The 22764-nt window shown below is 38.3% G+C and overlaps 1 pseudogene; it reads right to left on the bottom strand.

Annotated features, from left to right (window-relative positions):
• Positions 1-2799: 2799 nt before the first annotated feature.
• On the bottom strand, positions 2800-10916 carry LOC149187994 (N(6)-adenosine-methyltransferase MT-A70-like; annotated as a pseudogene).
• Positions 10917-22764: the final 11848 nt, after the last annotated feature.

The following is a 22764-nucleotide window of genomic DNA, read 5'->3' as shown; positions in this document are numbered from 1 at the left end:
AAGTTGTTAAATGTTACTAGTTCAATCTCATTTCGAGGTGTTAAGTTGAATTATTAGATGTGACCGTGTAACTTTATTTGATTATGTGTTATTGAATTAAGTTGTTATATATAATATTTGTACTTTAGTTATAATTTCATTTTAAAATGTAAATTTTATTTACTTTGAAATGAATGCGAAATTATATAATGCTTAGTTATTTGTAGTTTAGTTATAATTTCATTTTAAAATGTAAATTTTATTTACTTTGAAATGAATGTGAAATTATATAATGCTTAGTTCTTAGATGTCAAATCTCAGTGACATTTGAGAGTGGAAACCTTTAATCTTTTGGAAATGATTTAGTTGAGTTATTACATAAAACATGTTTTTGAGATACAACTTCAAATTAGTGAAAACTTTAAAGGATGTTGCTTCAACTATATATCTAGGGTTTTATTACTTTCTATAAAAAACTTCATTCATATATATATATATATATATATATATATATATATATATATCTACGGTGTATGCTTAGTGACACTATGATGTACTTATTGTTGTTGGCTATACTCTCATATTCCAAAAGCCTAAGGGATTATTAAATGTGGGTACATGTAACTTCTTCAAAACGATGTTATATTATATGGGTTACTCAAAATTGCTTGGAAACTTCCATCCGCGCTGGACATGCCAATTGCCATTATTTTTGGTAACTTAAACTTCAAATTTCAAAATATTATCCTTGCTGGACATCGTACAATTACTTTTTGCACCTTTGTCATAGCCATATCCGTACAATAATTTTATGTTTGCCTCACAAGTTCAACACCCATGGTATTTAGTAAACCCTTATTCAAAGGATATGTTCGGATCAAAGATAACACTTTACCCTGATCGTTAAATGAAGTTATTGGAAGCCAAACTCAAATAGAGATTCATAACTTCTTGGGCTTTGCTAACTTCTACTAAAGATTCGTGTTGGGGTTCTCTTATATTGCCTAACCCTTATGTTAAGTGACCAAGGGAGTAGCAAAAACTTTTTTTTTTTGGTCTGAGTCACAATAGAAGGCATTCAATGATTTGAAACATCGCCTTTGCTCTACAGTAGTTTTCCTACAACAACCATATGGTATTGAGATAGATTCATTTGACTATGTTATTGGTGTATAAGCTCACATAGGAGGTCGTTCTCCTCATTGTACATTAATAGTGTTAGGCACTACAATATGTAATGAGTTGATTAGAAGATATCAGTTATAGATTGGATTAAAATTCAAATTCAAAACTGAAGATTAAGTTAAGAAAACATGAAACAAAAAACTATTTAATCACATTGGCTTGAAATGTAAAGCACACGTACTTGAATTATGAACACTTTGGACTAGCCATTTACTAAGACTTATCACACAAACCAAAGTCCTCTATGCAATCATGTTCAAAAATTTCGAGTGCACACTCGCTTGGAAATGACATTGATCAAGAGGTTTTTAATCCAAGGGATTGATTAATTCACTAGGGCTTTCCTTGCTACTGAAGGCAAGTGGACACTCTGATAGTTTTTTATTCAATCACATAGATTTGATATAGTTCTAATTGAAAAGCTAAGAATATGCTATGACCTTTTCCATATGTGAGAGTGAAAATGGGTGGTCACTCATAATATTCTACTCATCCTCTTAATTATTATGTTCCCAAACCATTGATTTAATCTAAGGAAAGAAAGGAATGAATACAAGGAACTACGTTGCTTGTTAGCACAGAACTAAGTAAAAATGTTGTCAAGATGGTTGTAGCCTTCTTCACCAAGAAAAGTGGTGAATGGCACTTCCAGTACCTTGCTCAACTTTTCCAAATAGATTGCTCTTAAAAAAACCAATTATCTTATGATAAATAAGACTCATAATCACACATAAGTCTATAAAACATAACCAACAATATATTCTAATGATGCAATGTTTGAATGAATGTGTGGATCAAATGGAAGCTAGAGAAAATTTGCAAGAAGTACAACACAATAGTTAGAGTTGGAAGTTGTCAATTGGATCTAGCTTTTGTTATTTGGAAGATGGATTGTTATCTTTTCCAATTAGGTTTTATTCTTGCTGGTGATATGTTGATACAACCTTCAACATTGGAAAATTTGGTTTATCCTTAATACAATCCCTGGAATGAGAGGAAGTGCCTAGGGGTTTTCTAGGATAAATATTCCAAAAATTTTAGGTCAATTGGGTCTAGCTTGGATAGTTGTGAGAAGTTTTTTTTTTCTAAGATAGTTGTGAAAAGTACTATCATTCACCGTAGGTTAAATTCCTACAAGTGATGTGTCAAGCTCTTAATGGGTATATCATTGTAAGAGGCCTAAGCCCTATGTTGACAAAGTCTTGAGCTTCTATGGAATCCAATTTACCCTGGGTATCAAAATGAGGAGAAGTGCTCAATGAATTTTTCGAGGATGTGTATTTCACAAAAAAATTACAAAATAAAAGGTAGAGTTGGAAGATAGTGAAAAGATGCCAACACCAAAGTTTTCAAAGACATGTTCAAGAGTGTGTAGATGAAAATACAATGCAACGAAATGAGATTGTGCAGGTGGCGCAAAGAACACAATTTTGGGAAGATTGAACAAAGCATTCATAATTCAATAGAGATGATTGGGAAAAATCATTGCTTCATAATTATGTAATATGTACTTTTTGTAGAAAATCAGATGTGTCCATAAGTGTATGTGTGATCCAATTCAACGTTTGTCATTGTTAATTCTATAGATAAGTTCTTGTTTCCGTGCGTTAAATGATATAGGTTAAATAATATAGGTTATTGGAGTTTGATAGCATGAAGAACGTGAGCTACAACATTAATGTCGTAGCATAATGCAATATAGGAGCATCTTTGACGTCGGCAATCTTCTTTTGTTAAAGCTTTACAATACTCTTTCAACTGGGTACCTCCTTTTGTTTTAAACTTTGCAGCAAGAGCAGTTTCTCTTGCACTCAGACGATGAATTAGATCATAAAGTTCTTCACTTGTCTTGGATTTCCGCAACTCGCTAAATGATTTTTTCTTAAGCAATGATTCAATATCTTTGATGTCATCCTCCTCTGTGCTTGGTTTGGAAGATACAAGAGGTGGAACTAGACCAGGAGATGATCCTATTGGCGGCCTTTGCATAGCAGGATGACCATTAAATCCCATCCCCTGTCCAGGAACACCACCAGGTCCAGGCATTCCCATAAAACCCGTGGGTCTATGGACAGCTCTCGGGCCCATCATTTGTGGAGGTTTGCTCTGGAAACATTGGAGGTCCTGTCAATGGCAAGCGATGAACACCTTGCGGATGAGGTCCACTGGATCCAGCCCACATATCTGGCCTCGGAATGACGGAGTTCATACCAGCTGCGGCTCTACTTAAATCCATTCCACCAGCAGTTCCCATTACTGGAACAACACCCATTCCATTTGTATTATCTGTATTTTTAGTATTTAGTTGCTGTGCTGTTTCAGGAAGCACCTTTGCCAATCTGGTTCGGTCAATATTCAGTACCATTATCCTATTTTTACCGGTCACTGCATATTCTTCCAAGTCCACACCTGCATTTTCATGTGCAAATGCTTTCAACGCCATTTCTACAGCTGCAATAGCCCCCACTTCTCCCCCGAGTTCAACGAGAGTGTTCTTATCTGCAGGTGTGCAGTAACCATTTTCCAATTTCCTAGGAACCGCAGCAGAATCAATGGGCGGAAAACGTGTTTGATCCGAACAGCAATCGAGAAAAACATCAGCAACCATAACTTTGACAGTACTAAGAGCCTTAGGATGAGATCCAGTGGCATCATACTCGTGTTTGTCATCCAACCGAAGCAGACGAGACCTAATATCTGCTTCTTCGCTACCATTTACATAGTCCATTCTTGAAACACCATTTCTGTCTTCGGAATTCAAGACGCCACCTGTTGCACCCACACCACTGCCTAAACCACCACCATGATGGCGCTTATGTGGCCTTACCGTTCTATTAGGATTTGCTCCATCGAATGTAGAAATTATGCTCATTGTAAATGTATTAGAAAATCTGGACAGATGAATCTAGCTAGTAAAGGTTGAACACACAGCTTTGCAGAGCAAAAAACACTAAAAGAAAATCAAAAGAACAAAATAATTCATTAGAAAACACTAAAAGAAAATCAAAAGAACAAAAGAATTCATTAGAAAATAGGTTACAATGCTCATGATATAGCATTACTGGGTGAAGATCCCAACGTAATGCGCCATAGTGGTGATCAATGAGAAGACTCAACACCTACAACAAGTTCCAAAGAGAACTAGCCAGTTGCAGAGTGAAAGAAGGAGAAAACCAGGGAGCAAATCATGCAGAAGAACTAACCAGTTGCGGAGTGAAAGAAGGAGCAAATCAGGGAGAACTAACCAGTTGCGAAGTTAAAGAATGAGCAAATCAAGGAGTAAATCATGTAGAAAGAATCTTGCATGTAGTCTCATGCTCTAACTAAGTGTCTGCATGTAGGTGTGTGCTACTTCCAACACCCCCCTAAACACCACTATGAGGAAAAATAGAAAATGGGCCCTGGCAACTAAGGCCAAAGGTCACCCAAAATACAGTGCAACTTGTACTAATCTTGAGGAAAGAGGGAAAACCTCATGGGAAAAACCCCTCCTCAAAATACAATGTAATCAAAAGAAAAGAGGAAGAACAGACAGTTGCTAAGCAACTGGGTCCTTCACTCCAAAACGATCGTGCAGAGAGCGAAACTTCTGCTCAGTGAATGTCTTGGTGAATATGTCTGCAGTTTGTTCTGCTGAAGGAAAAAACTGCAAATCAATGACCGGATCATGTACTAAGTCTCTGATGTAGTGCATATGGATCTCTATGTGCTTCGTCCCTGCCGTTGTACTGGATCCCTGTAAAATTTCAGAGTGCTCTGGTTGTCACACCACATGATAATGGACTGGTGGAACTGGATGCCCAACTCAGTGAGGAAGTGTTGTAGCCACAGAGCCTGAATGGTGGTGTTGACTACTCCTCTGTACTCGGCCTCGGCTGAAGAGAGAGCAATAGCAGCCTGCTTCTTGCTCGACCAACAGATAGGGCCAGACCCTAGACTAAGTGAATATCCGGAGGTGGACTTGCGATCAATATTGTCGCCCACCCAATCAAAATCAGTGAAGCCAAGGAGACTCAATGCAATGCCCGCTGCATAGTGAATCCCGAAGGTGATGGTTCCCTACACATATCGAAGGGTGTGCTTGGCAGCATTTTAGTGTAGCTCATGCGGCTCCTGCATGTATCTGGAAACTACTCCTACTGCATATGAGAGATCTGGTCTGGAGTGGGTGAGGTACAATAAGCTCCTCACTAGCTATCAGTAGAGAGTGTTGTCAACTAATGGAGTGTCACCTCCATCCTCAAGGTGGACCCCAGACAGAAAAGGAGTCGGTGCTAGCTTGCAGTTAGTCATGTGAAATCTCTTGAGGAGATCCCGTGCATACTTAGCCTGAGAGAGTTTGATGCCTGTGGCATCCTAGCTGATCTCAAGACCAAGAAAGAAGTGTAATGGACCCATGTCCAACATCAAGAACCTATCATGCAAGGCCCTCTTGACTACAACAATGGCTGAAATCGAGCTGCCGGTGATCAGGAGATCATCCACATACAAAACTAAGATTAGAAGAGAATCATGTGTCCTGAGCATGTAAACATTCAGATCAGACTTACATATTTCGAAGATTTGTGATAAGAGAAAAGAATTCATCTTCGCATACCAAGCTCTCGGGGCCTGCTTAAGGTCGTAGAGAGATTTCTTCAGTCTACAGACCAAAGATGAATCCTTAATGAAATCATGTGGCTGCTCCATATAAATCTCCTCTGATAGGTCTCTGTGAAGAAAGGAATTCTTCATATCCATCTGATGTACTTCCCATCCCTGGGCAGCCGCAATGGAAAGTGTAAGGTGTATGGAATCCATCTTTGCTACTGGAGCAAATGTCTCGTCATAATCAATGCCATGCACTTTTTGGAAGCCTTTAGCTACTAGCCTTGCTTTCCGTCTAGTGATTTGCCCATCTGCAGCACTCTTTTCCTGTAGACCCATTTGCATCGGACAAGTTTCCTTCCTGAAGGAAGGGGGACTAGATCCCAGGTCTGGTTCTCGACGAGGGAGTTATACTCCTCCATGGCGGACTCCCAAGATGGATGCCCAGCAGCCTCAACATAAGACTGTGGATCAAAATACTGAACCAAATGACAATGCCAGGATGGCGATGGTTCAGTGGCAGTGAGGACAAGAGGAGGTTCAATAAACTCTGAGCTAGTCCTATATAGATCAGAATTATCCCCCACAAGACCATTTCTAGCAGCTGGGTGGTCTTGTGCATATATCTCGCGTAAACTCCTTGTTCTCTGATTTATGACAGGGGAATTTGATTCATTGTTGGAAGCTCGATCTGGGCTTGGATGTGGATCATCATATGCATGCACTGGATTTGTATATGAAGACACTGTCTCTGCATCTGCATGCTCTACCATGGCATTTGCATTCTCTGTATTTGCATCTGAGTGTACTGAGTCATCATCTCGGACATGAGGTAGATAAAAGGTGTCTGCATGCGCAATTGAGGTGCATGTGAGAGACTTTCCTCAAATTTGACACTTCGCTCAATGATGAGCTTGTCCGTAGAGGAAATCAGGAACCAGTATCCCTTCACACCATCAGGGTATCCAACAAAGATGCACTCAATGCTCTGTGGATCAAGAGCTTTCCTCTTTTCAGAGGGGATCATGGCCCATGCTCGGGAGCTGAAAACACGGAAGTGGGTGACCTCTGGTTTAGTGCCGCTCCAAGTCTAAGAGGGGGTCTGATCCTTGATAGAGCTATGAGGAGATCTATTCTGGATGTAGTTAGCACCATTAAGTGCTTCAACCCATACCTTATGAGGTAGTGACTTAGCATGCAACATGCAGGAAGCCATCTCTTTGAGAGATCAGTTCTTTCTCTCAGCAACTCCATTCTGCTGTGGAGTGTATGGAACTGTGTACTGCAACTATATGCCGGACTGAAGGCAAAGGTTCTAAAGTGTTGTGTTAACATATTCCCCCCCCCATTGTCTGTAGGGAGGGCTTTGATCTTTCTCTCTGACTATGTCTCAACTAGTGCTTTGAAATCTTCAAAGTGCGCAAAAACTTTAGATTTGTTCCTGAGAAGATACACCCAAGTATACCGTGAGAAATCATCAATAAATGTAAGCACATACCTTACTTTGTTGATGGAAGTATGAGGAAAAGGCCCCATGAGATCACTATGGATCAGATCTAGAGGAGAGGATGCTCTGTGAGTCTTTCCAATGTCAAAATTTTCTCTAGGATGTTTGCTAAGGACACACCCTTCACAAACTCCTTTGGAGAAACTGATATTTGGCAAGCCTTCCACCATCTCATGCTTTCTTAGCTGCTGCATATACCTGTAATTTAAGTGACCAAACCTCTCGTGCCAAAGCCTACTACTATCATAAGCATGTGTAAGCAATAAGGAGGATTCTGATTCAATAAATTCAGAAAATGTATACAGTCTGGATCCATTGTTTACCTCACTAGTTGCAATTTTGGAGCTGCTATGTAGGTCATATATGTTCACTGCATCTGGAGTGAATTCCACTCTCTTTCCAGTGCTGGAATGTGTGATCTGATAAACTGAAAGCAGGTTTACCGAATGTTTTTGAACATGAAGTACATCTTCAAAGCTTCCGTGTAAAAATTCCACTCTACCTTTTCCAGTGACCTCAATAGGTGAGTCATCTCCCATGAGGATGGGAGTTCCTTTGCATGCATCCAAAGAGGAATAGACTTCCTTTGCAGCAACCATATGATGTGATGCACCAGAATCTATAATCCATGCATCATGGGAAGAATTAATTGCAACTAAAGAATGAAAATTGTTACCTTTCCCATGTGGCGGATCCTCAGTTTTCTTCTTGGCGCCCTGAGGGATGTGGTCCCCAAGGTTGTGCTTCTGAAGGATTTCTACCATTTGGTCAATTTGTTTCTTCATGCAAGAGGATTCTGGATGGAATCCTCTTTGACAGTAGGTGCATCTGTTTCTTTTCTTCCCTTTCTCATTTCTCGAGCCGAAGGAGTCATTGAAGGGCTTGGTGTACCCTTCCTTCTTTGGATGGGAATGTGATTTTCCCTTCTCTTTTTGCTACTGATTTTTTTTATTTGAATCAGATCTGTGATTTTTATTGTGGCTACCATCATGCACAGCAAGTGCATGCGCTTTTGGAGGTTTTATTTTCCCCATGCTAATGAGTTTATCTTGCTCAAAAATAAGGGACTCCATGAACTCTTTGAGAGAAGGCATAGTGTAGGATTTACCTGTTGTGAGCCTTACTGAATGAAATGTAGACACAAATATGGAGTATTCCGGTCCGAGCTTTAACATAATAGAGAGAACTTGGCGACTCTCCTCCTTGGATTTGTCAATTCCACAACCCTTGAGTTGCAGCAATAGATCATTATATTTGGTGAAGAAGTCTTGAATTCTGTCATAGTTTCGTGGATCCAATGACAGTAGCTCCACTTCGAGCAGATGTCCTTTCATCTCATCCTATTTCCCGTAGAGTTCTTCAACCTTTTTCCAAATCTCATTGGGAGTATTGCACGCAGATAGATGAAATTGCAACTCTGGAGATATGCACATGCATATGGATCTGTGGGCCTCATCCATACGGTTGAGGTACTTGGATTTCTCTATGGTTGAAGTGCGTTCCACTTCTGCGGCCATGGTAATCATGTACAACCGTTTTTGATGAAGGTATTGAGCCATTTGGTCCTTCCATTTGTGGTAGTTGTACGGTGTAAGCAATAAGGAGGATTCTGATTCAATAAATTCAGAAAATGTATACAATCTGGATCCATTGTTTACCTCACTAGTTGCAATTTTGGAGCTGCTATGTAGGTCATATATGTTCACTGCATCTGGAGTGAATTCCACTCTCTTTCCAGTGCTGGAATGAGTGATCTGATAAACTGAAAGCAGGTTTACCGAACGTTTTTGAACATGAAGTACATCTTCAAAGCTTCCGTGTAAAAATTCCACTCTACCTTTTCCGGTGACCTCAATAGGTGAGTCATCTCCCATGAGGATGGGAGTTCCTTTGCATGCATACAAAGAGGAATAGACTTCCTTTGCAGCAGCCATATGATGTGATGCACCAGAATCTATAATCCATGCATCATGGGAAGAATTAATTGCAACTAAAGCATGAAAATTGTTACCTTTCCCATGTGGCGGATCCTCAGTTTTCTTCTTGGCTCCCTAAGGGATGTGGTCCCCAAGGTTGTGCTTCTGAAGGATTTCTACCATTTGGTCAATTTGTTTCTTCATGCAAGAGGATTCTGGATGGAATCCTCTTTGACAGTAGGTGCATCTGTTTCTTTTCTTCCCTTTCTCATTTCTCGAGCCAGAGGAGTCATTGAAGGGCTTGGTGTACCCTTCCTTCTTTGGATGGGAATGTGCTTTTCCCTTCTCTTTTTTCTACTGATTTTTTTTATTTGAATCAGATCTGTGATTTTTATTGTGGCTACCATCATGTACAGCAAGTGCATGCGCTTTTGGAGGTTTTATTTTCCCCGTGCTAATGAGTTTATCTTGCTCAAAAATAAGGGACTCCATGAACTCTTTGAGAGAAGGCATAGTGTAGGATTTACCTGTTGTGAGCCTTACTGAATGAAATGTAGACACAAATATGGAGTATTCTGGTCCGAGCTTTGACATAATAGAGAGAACTTGGCGACTCTCCTCCTTGGATTTGTCAATTCCACAACCCTTGAGTTGCAGCAATAGATCATTATATTTGGTGAAGAAGTCTTGAATTCTGTCATAGTTCCGTGGATCCAATGACAGTAGCTCCACTTCGAGCAGATGTCCTTTCATCTCATCCTATTTCCCGTAGAGTTCTTCAACCTTTTTTCAAATCTCATTGGGAGTATTGCACGCAGATAGATGAAACTGCAACTCTGGAGAGATGCACATGCATATGGATCTATGGGCCTCATCCATACGGTTGAGGTACTTGGATTTATCTATGGCTGAAGTGCGTTCCACTTCTGCAGCCATGGTAATCATGTACAAACCTTTTTGATGAAGGTATTGAGCCATTTGGTCCTTCCATTTGTGGTAGTTGTACGGTGTTAGGATCGATGCTTTGGGAAACTCCATTTTTCTGTCGATCTTCGATCTCCAAGCTGTAATACCTGCAAAATAAAGTATTGGTGCGCCTTTTATCTAGAAACCTATGGGTTTTGATACCATGTAAATGTGTTAGAAAACCTACACAGATGAATCTAGCTAGTAAAGTTTGAACACACAACTTTGCAAAGCAAAAAAACTAAAAGAAAATCGAAATAACAAAAGAATGATTCATTAGAAAATAGGTTACAATTCTCATGATATAGCATTACTCGATGAAGATCCCAAGTTAATGCACCATAGTGGTGATCAATGAGAAGACTGAACACCTACAACAAGTTCTAGAGAGAATTAGCCAGTTGCGGAGTGAAAGGAGGAGAAAATCAGGGAATAAATCATACAGAAGAACTAATCAATTGTGGAGTGAAAGAAGGATCAAATCAGGGAGTAAATCATGTAGAAGAACTAACCAGTTGCGGAATTAAAGAAGGAGGAAATCATGCAGAAGGAATCTTGCATGTAGTCCCATGCTCTAACTAAGAGTCTGCATGTAGGTATGTACTACTTCCAAAACTCATAGAAAGGTCCAGAGAGCTCTCAAGTTTAAGTACAACCTTGTCAAGCGTGCATATAAGCTCATACTGGACAATACGCATAGCCTTAATGCGATCCACCAACTTTTGCCTTTTCTCCTTGAAGTAGATCAATTTGTCATCTCCCTCAATGTGCATATCTACTTTCCTTTGAGTTAGCGATGGGACAGAAATGTACCAAACCAATTTTCCTTTGAATTAGCGACGGGAAAGAAAGGTACCAAATCAATTTTCATTGAATCAGGTACAACATATATCTATTTTAAATACTCATCTAACATGATGAGCGGAGATATTTATTTTAAATATGGATTTAATACTATGAACTGACATATTTTTTTTATGAATTAATGTTTTTTTTTTGGATTAGTATAAGCAAAATTTCAATTTTGATGATAGACTGACTATCTATTTTAAATACGGATTTAACATGATGAAGCTACATATTTTTTTATAAACAGACACTGTTTAATTAATTTATTTTTTGGACCCATATGAACAAAATTTCAACTTTGATAATAGACTGACATAATTACAAACCATATTGCGCTGTAAAATAAACCTATCAGTTCAAACACAACATCATATCCCAAAACTGCTGGCCAAAACCCAAATCATTCCAAAAACCAAAAAACATGTTAAACTCCCAAACCCTAAAAAGCATATGAAACATCTCAGCAAAATATATATATGATATACAACATTGTAATTCTTTTCAAAAAAAAAAAAAAAAAGTCATATCTTAAATTTTAATAATATTGACTTTCCGTAAATCACCAACTCTTCAAATTTATTAACAATAAATCTAAAACAAATAAGTTTTTAAATTATCTATTACAAAATTTATATAAACTTGAGAATATTTAAATAGATTTCCACTCGGGAGTGTGTATAGCTTAATTGAACGGTTAGATGTGAGGGTGGGATCGTGGGATCCCATTTCACACAGTAATCTTAAACACTTTGAAATGAATGTAAATTCATAGTTGTTAAATGTGACTAGCTCAATCTCATTTTGAGGGGTTGAGTTGAATTATTAGATGTGACAGTGTAACCTTATTTGATTATTTGTTACTGAATTAAGTTGTTATGTATAATATTTGTACTTTAGTTACATTTTCATTTTCAAAATGTAAACTTTACATACTTTGAAATGAATACGAAATTATAAAAATGCTTAATTCTTAGATGTCAAATCTTAACTTTATTTGAGAGTGGAAATCTTCAATCTTTTGGAGGCGATGTAGTTGAAGTTATTACATAAAACATGTTTTTAAGATACAACTTGAAATTAGTGAAAACTCTAAAATAAGTTGCTTCAACCATATATATAAGGTTTTATTACTTTCCATAAAAAACTTTATTATATATATGTGTGTGTGTGCGCGCTTAGTAACACTATGATGTATTTATTGTTGTTGGTTATACTCTCATATTCCAAAAGCCTAAGGGATTATTAAATGTGTGTGCACGTAACTTCTTCAAAATGATGTCATATTATATGGTTACTCAAAACTGCTTGGAAAATTCCATCCACACTGGACATGCCAATTGCCATTATTTTTGGTAACTGAAACTTCAAATTTCAAAATATTATCCTTGCTGGATATCGTACAATTGTTTTTTGCACTCCTGTCATAGCCATATTCGTACAATAATTTTATGCTTGCCTCACAAGTTCAACACCCATAGTATTTAGTAAACCCTTATTCAAAGGATATGTTCGGATCAAAGGTAACACTTTACCCTGATCGTTAAATGAAGTTATTGGAAGCCAAACTCAAATAGAGATTCATAGCTTCTTGGGCTTTGCTAACTTCTACTAAAGATTCGTGTTGGGTTTCTCTTATATTACCCAACCCTTATGTTGAGTGACTAAGGGAGTAGCCAAAACATTTTTTTTTTGGCCCAAGTCACAATAGAAGGCATTCAGTGATTTGAAACACCGCCTTTGCTCTACACTAGTCCTCCTACAACAACCATATGATATTGAGATAGATTCCTTTAACTATGTTATTGGTGTATAAAGATCGCATAGGAGGTTATTCTCCTCATTGTACATGAATAGTGTTAGGCACTACAATATGTAATGAGTTGATTAGAAGCTATCAGTTATTAGATTGGATTAAAATTCAAATTCAAAAATAAAGATTAAGTTAAGAAAACATGAAACAAAAATCTATCTAATCACATTGGCAGCTTGGCTTGAAATGTAAAGCACACCTACTTGAATTATGAATACTTTGGACTAGCCATTTACTAAGACTTATCACACAAGCCAAAGTCCTATACGCAATCATGTTCACAAATATCGAGTACACACTCGCTTGGAAATGACATTGATCAAGAGTGTTTTAATCCAAGGGAATGATTAATTCACTAGGGCCTTCCTTGCTACTGAAGGCAAGTGGACACTCTGGTAGTCTTTTATTTAATCTCATAGATTTGATATAGTATTAATTGAAAAGCTAAGAATATGCTATGACCTTTTCCATATTTGAGATTGAAAATGGGTGGTCACTCATAATATTCTACTCATCCTCTTAATTAGTATGTTCCTAAACCATTGATTTAATCTAAGGAAAGAAAGGAATGAATACAAGGAACTACGTTGCTTGTTAGCCCAGAACTAAGTAGAAATGTTTGTTGAAAATAACAACAAGAAATGCTTAAAATATAAATGATAAAAAATAACATTCTTATAGATAGCATTTCGAGATACATTCCAATTTTAATTAGTCCCTAAATTAAAGTTGTGAATTAAAATTCGAATTTGAGCTCAGCAGCTATTTGTAAAATAATTAATTAATTCATCTTGAGTTAATTAATTAAAGAAAATCAAACATGAAGTCTATGTAAAGACATGCAACAATTATCCCTTTGATTCAGGAAGTTATCCCTTAACTAAGGAGATCATGATGAGTGGTACTTTGAGTTGTAATTAGTTAGCTCATTTAACTGAGTTAAGGCCAGTTAAATTAGTTCCAACAGTTTTTGGAACTGATTGTGAGTTCAGTTAGTCAATGCATGCATGCATGCAATAAGTGTACTTCACATAAATGAATATTCTCTCATAAATAACTCATGCATTTTAGTTCAGACAGAGATCCAGTTGAGATCAAAGGATGGGATAGTGTACTATTAGTTGCAAGAATATTCTCATGAGGATATCTCTTGCATGCAGAAGGAATTCTTTCCTTGAGGATTGCGCAATTATTTCTGAGGTTGGTGAGCAGTGTGTGAGGTAATTACACACAAGTGGTAGCTTGAGGACCTAGGAGAAACTGCGCAAGGAAATAGAAGGCTTGGAGGACTCAAGGAAGACATATTTGTTGTCTATTCTGTCTATGAGCAGCAGTGAGGGATTGTACTGAGAGCTTGATAGCTTGTGAGCTAAGGCTTTGTGTAATCCTGAGATATTTCCACTTGTATGATAATACAAATAGTAGGTTTTCTAGCTGAGGCTTTCCCCATAATATTATTCTGTGTTCATGTCTGATTGATTTCTTCTTCTCTGTTATATGTGTTCTATTTTATCTTGCTCAAAATCGATTAAGCTTCCGCAAGTTTGTTGTAGAAGTAGATCAAGTATTTTTCTTTAGTTACTTTGCATTATCACGTGATCTACAGTGAGAATTTCTACATGGTATCAGAGCAAAGGTGATCAAAGCAGAGAAAAATATACAAAGAAGGGAGAAGTTCGAAGTTTGAAGTTCTTGATTGTAGAAATCGAATTCTTATCACATCTCAAAGTTCACCAATGGTGTTTAATGGTTTGAGACTCGAGTATGCCCTGGATGGTAGCTCGAATTATATAGCTTGGAAGGATCGCATGGAAGCGGTATTAGAGGAGAGCGGTTTGAAGGACTTCATTGATCAAGAAGTCCCCAAGCTGACAACAGCTAATGCCCAAGAATTGGCGGAATGGAAGAAATGTGTGGCTAAAGTGAGGAGGATTCTTCTGGAGGGAGTTCGAGACCATATTGTCTCTAGCCTCCATGGGAAGGAGACACCGTTTTTAATGTGGAAAACATCGAAGGATCTATATCAGAACAACATCGATAAGAGGAAGTTAGCACTGAAAGACAAAATTCAAAAAATTAAGTGTGAAAAGGGTGACACAATCTCTACATATTTGAACAAGCTCACCACCTGTAGGGATGAGCTTGGAAGTGTAGGAATCACGACAACTAATGATGACAAGGTGAGTCTTGCTCTCCTCAGTCTTCCTAAGAGCTAGCATAGCTACCAAGAATCAGTGAATGGAAGAGAGAAACTACCAGATTGGGAACGACTGTAGTCGGATCTGACACTGGAGGAGATTACGAGAAGCACCAAAGATGGTTGTTCATCAAAGCATGATGATGAAGAAAATCTAGCCTTAGCGAGTAAGGCGAGGAAAGGGAAAGGGAAGGCTTCCCATTCAAAATCGAGTTCTTCCCATGGTGGGAAGAAGATTGACAAATCTAAAGTGCGATGCTTTAATTGTCATGAGGTGGGCCATTATGCAACAAATTGTCCACAGAAGGAATCCAAGAAAGGATCCTCGAAAGGATCAGATGGTGAGGCATTGGCCTCACAATTCGAATTGGATTTTACCCTCATTGCCTGCATGGTTTCATTGATGGTGGGTTGTGTTTGTTACCTGGACAGTGGAGCCTCATTCCACATGACCAAAAACAAGAGTTTATTTAGTACCTTGGAGGAGAAGGACCTCTAGATGCGCATAGAGATGGGCGATGATGGAAAGTACTGTGTTTCAAGTGAAGGCATGGTTGTGTTTTAGAGGGAGCATGGAGTTCTGTTACAGATCCATTTGGGCACATCAACCCCAACTTACATATCGATACTATTAGGGCCCATCAACCCCTAATGCAACTGTTACATGCCCTAAGGGAGTTGAACATCAGAATTCCTCATTTCCCAATAAGTTCCATCACTAAAAACATCCAAAACCTGCCTCTAAGAATATCAGCGCAAGTAGGCCTTCATTAGGGTGCGCTGTAATGCAAAGCATAAACTAACAGGGTGCTATGCAACGCACTTGGTCCCTCTTTGGCCTATGCTGGGCGAATTCGAGTGAACTTCCATGAGGGTTTGAAGATTCCTTATCCATTGGAAGCCTCTAGAAGTTTCTCAATGCCACCTACTCCTTTGAGTTCGCATTTGGATGAGGAAGGGAGTTAAGGAACATCAATCCTCTATCCCTTCTTCCATGGAACTGATTTATAAATTTAGAAAGGCATTCATTATCACCATTGATGGCATAACCTCCTTCATTCACCTATAAAAAGATCACTCATCTAAGAGATCAGGGGCTAGAAATTATTCAATTGTAGGGAGATGCTGGTGATATGAGATTAGAATTGATTGCAAGTATTGTAATAGTGTTGAAGTGTCTTACTTGTCATGAGGTGAAGAGGGATTGAATTGGAAGAGTGTCACTAGATCGAGCACATAGGTTGTAATTCTTCCTCTTATCAATAAAGTCTTCAAAAAATTTTCTTTATGCTTGTGTTATATGTTGACACTTTCATATGTATATCATGTTCTCGATTCCATGTTATTTATAAGAAATAGATCATTATCATTTTATTTGATGGGTTTTTTGTCTCTATGTTCGTGTAGGTACTTTTCAAGCAGCTTAGGTACGGAAAGGAGCGGCAAGATCGGTCAAGGGAGACAAGGAGCTAGCGAAAACTACAAGTAGGTTTCTCTTCTCTCTTGTTTTATCTATTGATTATAGAAAAGGTAGAGATTACTTTGTCTGTTGTTTCTAGACATGCTACTAAGTCTAGAGGGTTAGGTGTTTGTCTAAGAACACTAAATTTTCCCAAAACAAATTAGCGACTCCACTGGGGAATCACATCTTTCCTAGTAGCTTATCCACCTCGTTAGACACCTTGACATACTTTACCTGTTGTAATTCAGCCTTTTGCATTGAATTTTGGTCAAAATTTGAGGTTAGATGACTCGTTAGTAGCCTCACAGGAATCAGCGCAGGCTAGCCTTAGAGCCAGTGCTATGCAACGTAGTTAAGCCTTCTTTGACCTGCGCTGATTAACTTTGGAATATTTTAATCAGCGCAGGCCCTCTTTTTCCTGCGCTGATTAATGTATATAGGCCCTCTTTGACCTACGCTGATCAATCTTGAAATCATGGAAATCAGCGCAGGCTTTAGTGAAAGACAGTGCTCTGAAGTGTAGTTAGCCCCTCTTTGACCTGCGCTGATCAACCTTAGGTTAAATTTCCACCTTTGGATTGAGTTTTTTCCAAAATTATTCTGACCGCTTGCTTGCTGAATGTCAATGATGTCATGTCTCAGAAAATAGGTTTTCATCTCCTTAGCCAGCCCTACTTTTATTGGTTGATTAATGTTTCTTTAACGTTTTCTTTTTCATTATCAGTCTATAGTCAAAGTTAGTTTTTGGTTGATTGATCTTTGTCGAAAGAAAGTGTCGTAAAGTCGTCTTTTCCTTCGAAAACTGAATAGTTGTAAAGTCTTCATTCATAAAATATCGATTGATTTATATATGCATATGGTTTGTGTTTTCGTCGAAAGTGTCGTAATTCCTCATTTCTTTGAAATCGGAAGTGTCTTAAATTCTTCCTTTCCTTGAAAATAAATTGTCGCAAAATCGTCATTTTTATGAAAATATATTTTTGATCGATTGTGCATATTTCCTTTTTGTTCATCATAACATTAAGGGATTTGAAAAGAAAAACATGCATTGTGCATATTAAAGTTTTTGAATGCTTGAAAGGAATGGTCTAGGGAATTGCATCTAGTTTGTGCTCTTTGTTGATTGATCAAAAAGTACTTGTTTGCTCTATCCCTACTAGCTAAGGATTTTCATTGTTAAATTGAATGGAAAGAATGATTATCATATTAATTTCATTTTAGGATTTGAAAACATACATCACGTGGTGAACCTTGAAAGGGAAATTCTATAGAAGATCAACTTAAAATTTATCTGAATTTACCTAATGGAGAATTGTCACCTAACGAAAAACATTTAGAGGTCTAGGCTAGAGATGTGTTCCGACGTCGTAAAACAAAGTAGATGTCTCTAACTTATCTGCAATACATCCCGAGTATGATACCTCATTCCACATACGTGAGTATATTGTAGGTCCTCCACGTACCTTCAGGGATATAGGGCGGTGTTACAGTACGTAAAGTATATGGGAATGCTCTCATTGTGCGGCTGTGCATTAGACAACACTTATACGGATTGGGCCTCCACGTATTTTCAGGTATATATGGGAGGAAAACATTAGGTTTCTATCCATCCTTAGGTAACCAAGGCGGCCGCCTTGTACACAGTGATACAATGAACACAACGTTCAGGGAGATTGCCTGCGTGTACTTCTCGGTTCGCTGGTTGGTATTCCGCAGTTCACAGTTGCTTGGTAAACCTATTGCCTAGATTATCCCTCTTTTGTTTTGTTATGTTACATTGATTAAAATAAATCTAATTGACTGCGGATAACATCCTCCACGCTCACTCCTTAGTCGATCTTAGGTTGAAACATATGGTGACAAATCCAGAGTCCACCGATTAAGGAATTCGTTTTGATGGGAATCCTAGTCCTTTTCTTTCTTTCGGAAATATTGGTGCTCCTTATATGGCTACATTGTCCCTTTCGGGATTTACCATTGGCTTGTCAGTATGGTTGTTTTCAACCTCCTTGGTTCAAAATGTCGTGATTTCTCTGCAATCGAGCATACCTCCAACTGGACAAAATCAACCTCTAGTTGATCCTAAAGTTGACCCTTTTCTTTCTTCCTTGTTTGTTTCTTCCTCCCCTTCTTCCTCTTCGCCCGGTGAAAGTATTGGTACTAGTAACCAAGTGGCTAAGAAGAAGAAGCAAATTCAGCAGAGGGCCAACCAAGCAACCATTGCTTTGAATGCAACATTTGATAAGAAATCGTCCATCAAGCGTCACAAAGCTTGATATCCATGCAAACTTGTGTGGGAGACCATCTTCTTCAAAATTGTCCTGATATTCCTCATATCTTATAAGAATGGTCTTCCCGTTCACATCATCCTGTGCCATCAACATCTCAACATCATGCTGGTGACACACCATCAACTAGTGATAATAAAGTTCATGGAAAGAAGGGTAAAGTTAGGTTTCCCTGTAGGTTATGTGAAGGGAATCATCCCATTCACCTTTGTCCCTATTTGGATGAGGCCATGAAGGTGTTGGATAACCGTTCTGCTTCACCGCAGCGACTTCCATCTGGTTACAGGAAACTCTGCCTAAATCCTTCATTAGTCGATGAATTGACTGACCCGAAACCACTCTCTATGAAAGTGAATACTATGAGTTTATACTCAACCCAAATCAACAGGTTGAGGTAACAGTTGATCCGATTTCACCTTCAGCAAATCATACATTTTTTGAAGAGAGTGAACATGATACCACTCAAGTTCTTTTTGTTTCTTTAGATTCTAATGAGTTTGGGGGAAGTCCTCCTATTCCATCAAGACAGGAGGAAAATCCTCCCGCTGTCGTAACTCAAGGGGTTAATTCTCCCATTTCTACAGTACCCCCTCCAAGTAGTCTAGTCACTTCCTTTGATTGGAATCGACTGACGGGATTTTGTCTTCCTTCTTCTTTCCAGATCATAGTACAAATTTATAATATGATTGTATTTGGAACTATTATAGATGAAGGTGCATCTGTGAGTATCCTTTCCTCAATTTCTTGGAAAGCTCTCGGTTCGCCACTGCTTGTGGCTGTTACCCAGAATCTGTTGGCTTTTAACAGAGGAACCAATCGACCATTAAGGATCCTCCCTCAGTTACCTATTACTTTGGGAGGAAAAATCGTTTATCTGAATGTCATGGTAGTCCCAGGCCCATTAGATTACAATTTACTTCTTGGGCGTGAATATGTTTATGACATGGGAGCTATTGTTTCAACACTCTTTCGAGTGATTTGTTTCCCACATGAAGGCAAAATTTTCACCGTTGAACAACTTTCATTTATCGGTCCAAATATGGCTCCTAGTCAACCATCTTCATTAAATGGTCCATTTATACCAATGGTATCATCCCCGCCATAGGTTAATTACATGGCAACCCGTTCCATACCTACAACAACTGACGATCAATTCAATGATGTTGTACATCATGTCTTGGGGGCATTGTAACTAGGTCTCTCCTTCATGAATTCTTATGAGTTGTGATCTAGGATATGAGGATAGTTCCTTATCTTGTGTCAACCTCGTTAAAAAATGAAACCAAAGATATGAGGATAGTTGTTTTACTGTGTCAACCTCGTTAAAAAATGAAACAGGTCCTACGACGATAGTTCTTTGTCTTGTGTCAACCTCGCTAAAAAATGAAACAAGGAGTTCGAGGATAGTTCTTTTACTCTGTCAACCGCATTAAAAATTGAAACATGTCAATGAGGATAGTTCCTTGTCTTGTGTCATCCTCGTTAAAAAATGAAACCAAGGGTATGAGGATAGTTCTTTCACTGTGTCAACCTCGTTAAAAAATGAAATAGGTCAATGAGGAGAGTTCCTTGTCTTGTGTCAACCTCGTTATAAAATGAAACAAGGAATTTGATCAAATTTCCTTGTCTTGTGTCAAGCTCATTAAAAAATGAAACAAGGTCCCAAGTTCCAAGTTGAGTCTTTGAGTAGATCTCGTAAAATCCCAGTCGAGTCTTTCACTTGATCTCGTAAAAGAACCTTCATTCCACCCACCTGATAGCCATGAGTAGTCTACTTAGGTGAATATAATGAAGCTTGGGGGGCATGCACCTAATGGTAAAGTTAAGTTTTCCTGTAGGTTATGTGAAGGGAATCAACCCATTCACCTTTGTCCCTATCTAGACGAAGCCAAAAAGGTTTTGGATAACCATCATGCTTCACCGCAACGACTTCCATCTAGTTACATGAGACTCTCTCTTTCATCATGCTGGGGGCATGTAAACTAATCTCAAGCATAGTTTTACATTTTAAGCTTGCATAAAAATGAAACTGAATCCAAGCATATTTTTTCGTTTCAAGCTTGTGTAAACATGAAACTGAATCCAAGCACAGTTCCCTATGGTTCAAGCTTGTCTAAAAATGAACCCATTTCCATTTTTAACCCACGTGATTGTCATTCTATCAACCCATTTCCATTTTTAACCCACGTGATTGTCATTCTATCAACCTCTTCCGTCAGATGAGCCTTGGTTTTTTCTCCCTCCATCGTCACTATCTTCTTGGCCGATCATACACTTTCACTTGGTTGTTTTACCCTTTTTGAGGGATAGTTGCAATGAGTGGTCTTATTAGCCAACCTCTTCACATCAATCAACATGTTTTGAGAAGTTCCAACATCATCGAAGCCATATGCTATCCTAGACACCACTCGTTCCTCAAAATGGAGTCCTCTTTAAACTCTTTTCAGACTCTCTAAATATGAAAAGATTGTTGAGCGCTTGTCTATTCTAGCTCGTTAAAGGATTGGAAACGATATCTCTCTTGTATTATTTTACTCTTTTTTCAGACTTGAGAGATTATTTTACGAAAAATAACTTGTGGAGTTTCCTTTTCATCCCTTTTCAAACTCTCTAAACATGAAAAGAACTAAGTTGTCTTTGTCGTTAAAAACATCAAATAGCGACAAGCTTGTCCATCTAGACAAGGCTGAGTTTCACCTTTGCTAGACTCGTTAAAGCATCAAATGGTGATGGATTCACCTGAAGGGTGAAATTATACAACAAGCATATGTTATCCTACTCAAGCTTGATAAAAAATAAAGAGGTACTGGTCAGCAATGACTGGGGAAAAAGGAAAAGGTTAAGAAAGCTTTATGGTAGCAAGTCGCTCTTTTAACATGACACTTTCACCTCATCATTGTGACTATGTGGGTTGGGTCATTTAGCTTGATGGTTATCACACCGTTGGTCTATCATACCATCCATTACTTTGTTTTGGGTCAATGCTACCAATTCATCTTACTCTCGTCGACATGTTCAAGAGAAGTCATTTAGTTCAAACTTCATCCTTTGCAATACCGTAAACCTTCGTTTTCATGACCGCCATTGCTAAACCTTTTTTTCATCAGTCGTTTTTCATCTCCAAAATCATTTAACTCGTTTCGCGTTGTAGATGTGGGATACATCAAGGCCCTCCTGCAATGAGTCACTTCTTGTTGACATCAGCACATCATCCAAGAAGTTGACTTAGAAACACCCCTTCAGTACCTTGAAGCTTGCATACATGAATGGCAGGTTTCTCGCTTTTAGCGATAGGTTGAAATCACTGGCCTTCGACTGAAATAATTTGTATGGTGTTCAACATCAAATCATTTATTCACACCATGTGAAATGTACTGTAGTACCTTGAGGGTCATTACCATTATCGGTGATTCCTCTCGCGTCCATTAACGACTTACATCATTAGCCAGTAATCAAACGATGTATTTCCATGTTCAACTTCAGAACATCTATTCACATGGTTAGAATTGTACTTGAGCAAAAGGTTGAAAGAGATTGAAGACCCGAGATCTAGTTTCATCCATCTGGGCTGCGATATTTTCAGGAATACTAAATCAAATGTACAATGGCCTTACATTCATGGGTCTATATCTGTAGGCAACTATATTTGTACATATAATGAAAGTTTATGAGTTGAGCATGGGTATGCCTTCCCTCAGTTAGTTCATGAGAAAAATCAAATTATCAAGATATATGTATTGTAATTGATGCAGTTCAACTTCTGTTCCAAAACCTCCTCTCCTCATGGTAAAACATTTCACTCGACATATATATTTACGACTTCATGTCTTAGGGGGAAACTATTACAGATCCATTTGGGCACATCAACCCCTAATGCAGTTGTTACATGCCCTAAAGAAGTTGAACATGAGAATGCCTCATTTCCCAAGAAGTTCCATCACTGACAACATCTAAAAATTGCCTCTAAGAAGATCAATGCAGGTAGGCCTTCATTAGGGTGCACTACAATGCAAAACAT

Source organism: Pinus tabuliformis, chromosome 3_1, assembly GCF_031772625.1.
Source record: "Pinus tabuliformis cultivar Carrire ecotype Pingquan chromosome 3_1, CPIR1, whole genome shotgun sequence".
Classification (NCBI taxonomy): domain Eukaryota; kingdom Viridiplantae; phylum Streptophyta; class Pinopsida; order Pinales; family Pinaceae; genus Pinus; species Pinus tabuliformis.
This window is presented reverse-complemented; position numbering and strand designations above follow the sequence as displayed.